Consider the following 5895-nt stretch of genomic DNA (forward strand, 5'->3'; position numbering starts at 1 on the left):
GTTCTAGACTAGTCTCCCCAGTATGATGATGATGATGTTGTTGTTTAAATTATTTATTTGGTTCTTCAACTTAAAATTTTACAGAGATATATCAAACACAAATCATAAAAACAAGATTCCAAGGAATCTCTTGGACTTCCATCCTTCCCTTTGTGGGTCCTATTATTCATTTCCTTCCACATCTTTTATGTTAATCCAAACCCTTTACCTCTTCCATTATATCCAGAATCAACCTTAAACTACAAGTGATATTCCAATCCTACTAACGATTTTAACTGTTCCTAAATTTTCCCCTTTCCTTATTCAAATTTTGATCTTCCTGATTTCTGACTCTTCCGGTCTTTTTAGCCATTTCAGGCTAGTCCATTAACTTCATCTGCCATTCTTCTCTAGTAGGGTCTTTATCTTCTTTCCATCTCTGGGCCGGTAACATCCGTGCAGCTGTGGGTCGCATACATAAATAGTCTTTTCTTTGGGATTTTGGCACCTCATTTTTAATTTTCTTTGTGTGGTGGATTTTATATAGGTAGGCTTGACCATGGTTTACTGCATTCACAAGAAAACCACTCCTTCACTTCCTCCTGGCTCGCCGAAGAGGAAACAAACCAGGCTTTGTGCCTTAGTGTTGTGTCTAAACTAGCTTCTCTCCAACGCTGTCCATGGCTGAGGACCCACAGCGATCCCCAACATGCGCTTGGCAGGCTGCCTCACGGCAGACGAACCCTTACCCATGGATGGCATTGGGATAAAAGGTAAAAGTAAAGGACCCCTGGATGGTTAAGTCCAGTCAAAGGCAACCACGGCATTGCAGCACTCATCTCGCTTTCAGGCTGAGGGAGCCAGCGTTTGTCTGCAGACAGCTTTCCAGGTCATGTGGCCAGCATGACTAAACCGCTTCTGCCGCAACAGGACACTGTGATGAGTGCCAGAGCGCATGGAAATGCTATTTACCTTCTTGCCGCAGCTGTACCTATTTATCTACTTGCACTGGTGTGCTTTCGAACTGCTAGGTTGGCAGGAGCTGGGACAGAGCAACGGGAGTTCACTCCGTCGCAGGGATTCAAACTGCTGACCTTCTGATCAGCAAGCCCAAGAGGCTCAGTGGTTTAGACCACAGCGCCACCAGTGTGGGGCCACTTCTCTCCTACAATGATCCTTGCTTGTCTTCTACATTAAAGATGCAGAGAGAGCATGTTCGTGAAAAGTGCCTCTTTTCTGATCCCATAGCTGCCATCAGGAAAGACCCGCAATGCCCGGCTAGGCCACCAATCGATGAACCATCTGTAAACTTGCTGCAAAAGTTAAGAAGGAAGCAGGGTGGAACTGAATACCGAGAATATATTACACCGCCTCCCATTTCCTCAAAGCGTGGGTGAACCTTGAGCAACTTGTCCCGGGTTGTCTTGCATTCATGACTACTAAATATTCCTTGATTCTTTCTTTGATGCTAACGGCATTTTAATCTGCTCTCCATACCAACCCACTCCTGATATCATGGTTGTGAGTCAGCCTGAGGAGTTTCAGGAAAGCTGTGGCAGGCATGTTTGGATATGTTTTCTGCCGACTCTTCACCAGTAATATAATCACACTTCTCCATCATGAAGGCTTTATGCCTGCCTACCTACTCTAGGTTTTTTTTTTGTGTGTGTGTGGAATTTGATCTATGCTGCAAAACCGATTTTGGAGGTGCAAAAACATGGAAAACTCTTGTGCATTCTTCCCTGCCTCTTCGCAAACAGTGGTGTGTCATCCCCGTCCCGTCCCGTCCCCTCCATCTGTGTTGGAAGCAGGAGAAAGAGAGCTCAACCCTGGTAGAAAAGCTGAATTGTTTCAATGCCCAAAAAGAAGTCCCAACGAGAGAAGAATGGCTACAGAAATTAATGGACCATGCAGAAATGGCAAAACATGTCAGAAGAATAAGAAATCAAGACAGCAAGCATTTTATTAAGGAATGGAAATGGTTCGTTGAATATCTACAAACTGCAAACAGATTAGGACATTGGCAGGATTAGTGTAGAAACCTGCAGTTTCAAAAACATCTATGAAAACAGACGAATAAAGGAATAAGTAGAGATGGTTGGGATATGTGGGGAAAGATGTAAATAAATCTAAGGAACCACAGAAAGAGAGGGAGGGAAGTCCAAGTTTAAAATGTGAGAATTAGAGTTGAAATCTTTATTATAATTTAAAATTTGTATAATAATTATTTTTTAAGAGAATTGCCTCAATGCCCTGCTCTTCATTTGGGCAGTGTCTGCTACCAGATGCTATGTGGGGCCCAGGAACTCCATTTGCACTTAAATGAATATCCCGATACAAAGGTACATTTCCTGGTTGCCTCAGCAGCAATGCCCTGTGGGCCAAATTACTGTATTTTTCGCTCCATAAGACACACTTTTTTCCTCTTAAAATCTAAGGGGAAATGTCTGTGCGTCTTATGGAGCAAATGTGTGCTCCCTGGGGCTGGGGGGGGGGACCCGGGCATCCCCCACTGCCAGCCCTACAAACTCTGGGAGCAGCAGGAAGGCTGCGTGCAGCCTTTCCGCTGCTCCCCGAGCTGCTTTTTGGGGCTGGGGGGGGGAACCCGAGCTTCCCCGCCAGCCCCACAAGCACCTGAGCAGCTCTGGGGTAGCCCGCGAAGCCTCTGCAGGGCAGTGGGGAGCCTTCACCCCGCTGCCCTGGGGAGGCTTCACACGGCTATCCCTGGCTTTTGCGGGAGGTGGGGGAAGGGACAGAGCGCGGCTCTTTCACTTCCCCCACCTCCCACAAAAGCCCCCAAGAGCCACGCTCCCTTTAAAGACCTGTGCGGAGTGTGTGGGGGGCTCTTGGGGGCTTTTCCCCGAGGAGGGAGAAGGGGAAAAGCCCGCAAGTGCTGCACACATGCTCCACACGGCTCATGAAAGGGAGCGCTGAGCAGAGCCTGGGATGCATTCAGGCTCTGCTCAGCGCTCCCTTTAAATAATATTTTTTTCTTGAATCTGTGAGCACTGTCAGTGCTGTAGGGTAATCAGTAAAAGAGAGGACTGGGTTCTTGCAGCTTTAACATTTGCATAGAAGAGGGAATTGGCAAGTTTGGGCAAGAGGGGGCCATTCCAGCGCACGGTGTTGCCGCTTGTCTGCCCCGGGGCAGAGAAGGTGAGCACCAAGTCCCCCTCTCTCACCAAGTTTAACCCTGCTGATGTGAGGGTTGCCCCCATCGGAAGGCCCCATCGGCACACAAGCATGGCTGTCACACAGTGACCCTTTGCAGGTGCTCACAGCCTCTGTCATCTATTGCATTAATATAATAATACAATAAGAGTAGCTTCTATAAAGCTGGGCTTCAGAAAGAAGGGATTCAGCTAGACTGCTAAAGAAAAAGCAATTTATGTGCATTGTATGTGCGATATAACGTTGTGTGCCACCAGATGGCAACGTGGAGTCCCGTTTTTCCCTACCAGATTTAAATTTACAGTGCTTTAGACTGAAACACTTCTTTGATGCATCTAGATCCAGCCAAGGAATGCACAGTTGTAAAACAGTTGGAAAGAATAAATGAACAATTGTGGTGGCGAGAAACATGCCAAAGGGAGGGATTAATGCGCAGTTCTGAACAATGTATTTATTTCGCTCTCTTTTCCATAACAGCGAGTACATAAACTGGCTGCTGCAATATTTATTCCTATTATTGGGTAGTTAAATATTGCCAATAACTCACTGGTTTCGCTCTGCGTTAGGTTTCATATTAAAGAGGTTGATTTAAGTTTGTGGAAAGGCAAACATTTATCTCTTCCTCTCGTTCATATTACCCTCCTGAGTTCCAAGCAAATTGTGCCTACTTATATTTTATGATTTTGAGATAATTAAAATATTTTATGAAGGCAACTAAAAAAATAAAATAAAAACCCTCCCCAGAGTTAGCGGCAAGACTATTGATTGACTAGCGCTTTACTGCAAAGGGGCTGAGGTGGCGATGAATCATTCTTTAAAGGCTTCTAAGTTTCCTTTCATTGACACGCTAAACACAGCAACCTCCTACACTGCTAAGGCTCCTGGGGGAAGCTGAATATTCACAACATTTACTGGTAGCGCCACACCAGAGTTACTAAAAATAATTCATGTTTGGGCCTGGCTGCCAGTTTTGGAAATAAACGCCAAACAGCTGCAAACATTTATACTGTAGTGGGGTTTTTGACCCATAAAATAATACAGCAAGGAAGAAACGAATGAAAGAAAATTTGTGAAGCTTTCTGTATTTTTGTACTTTGGTAACCCGATAAAATATTTAATAGAAACATTTTTTTTTAAAATGAATGAAATGACATGAGCGGGGAGCAGGGGCCAGACTGTAAAAATTTAAGAGTCAAAGAATTGGAAGGGTCCCCAAGAATCTTCTAGTCCAACCCCATATTCTGTGCGGCGTGGGACTCGAACCCACAACCGAGATTAAAAGTCTCACAATCTACCAACTGAGCTATGTGTTCCTACTGAAATGGAGTAGAGTAGTCTCTTACCACAAAACGGGTTCGCTTTGACTCTTTTAATACAAAAAACGTTGAATGGAACGAGGTTTGCTTCATAGGGGAGGGGTAAAATTGGCAGTGCCATTTCTCACTTCTGTATCGATTTCCACACGTTCCCGTTTTCTCACAGTATTCCCTGTTGTTCCGTTGCTTGCCATCCACACCCATAAATGTACCTAAGGTGTGGTTTGTTTTTTTAATATTCTTATGTCCCTCACCTGCCTTTCCGCATTCTGAGCACGTGTGCAGGTATTTCTGCATTCAGTCTTTCATGGATCTGTACATATCTTTATTCTGACACTCTAATTTTAAATCAATTTCCCTGGAAGGGGAAGGGAGGCTGAGCCACATAAACGCCAGCGCAAGGAGAAAAGAGGCCAGGAAACTAAAACTGGCTTGGGGTTTCAGCCCTCGCGGGCGTCCTGGCTCTCTGTGGACGCCACGTGGTGTCAGAAGTGGGAAGAGTCACGCTGCAGTGCTCGTCCTCCTTTCAAAGAAGAAAATAATTTGGGGGCGGGGTGCAAATCCCAGGAAAATGAACTGCATAAGCTGCCTATGCAGAACTGCAAGTTCACAAGTCCAGCTGTCAATTCTAAACCAAGCACGTGAAATGCAGTCTGATAGCTACCCATTGGGGTGGGGCAGGGCAGGGAGAGAGAAACAACTTTTCTGGTGCAGTGCTGGGAAACAGGCAGCCCATCCAAGTGCAGAGAAAACCTCGTGACAACCAGTACGTTCTGAGCACAATTCAAAGTGTTGGCGCTGACCATTAAAGCCCTCAACAGCCTCGGCCCAGTATACCTGAAGGAGCGTCTCCCTCCCCATCATTCAACATGGACATTGAGGTCCAGCTCCGAGGGCCTTCTGGCAGTTCCCTCACTGCGAGAAGCAAAGTTACAGAGAACCAGGCAGAGGGCCTTCTCGGTGGTGGTGCCCACACTGTGGAAAGCCCTCCCATCAGATGTCAAGGAGATAAACAACTACCTGACTTTTAGAAGACATCTAAAGGCAGCCCTGTTTAGGGAAGTTCTTAATGACTGACGTTTTTATGTATTTTTTATCTTTTGTTGGAAGCCGCCCAGAGTGGCTGGGAAAATGCAGCCAGGTGGGTGGGATATATCTAAATATTATTATTATTATTATTATTATTATTATTATTATTACCGCAACTCAGGGGCTAAACCCATTTCAGCTGGGGTTTTAGACCCATTCACGCATCACCACAGAGGTGTCAGGGGCTAATTCGCTTCAGCTCCTCTCTTGGGTCCCATCAGCACTGTGCCCTAAAAGCAGTATGGAGCCACTTTAAATAATTACTGCTCCCCCCACCAACGAGAATCCTGCGAAGTATAGTTTGTTAAGGGTGCTGAGAGTTGCTAGGAGACCTTTGTTC

This window comes from Podarcis tiliguerta, assembly GCF_965153285.1.
Source record: "Podarcis tiliguerta genome assembly, chromosome: 5".
Lineage (NCBI taxonomy): Eukaryota > Metazoa > Chordata > Lepidosauria > Squamata > Lacertidae > Podarcis > Podarcis tiliguerta.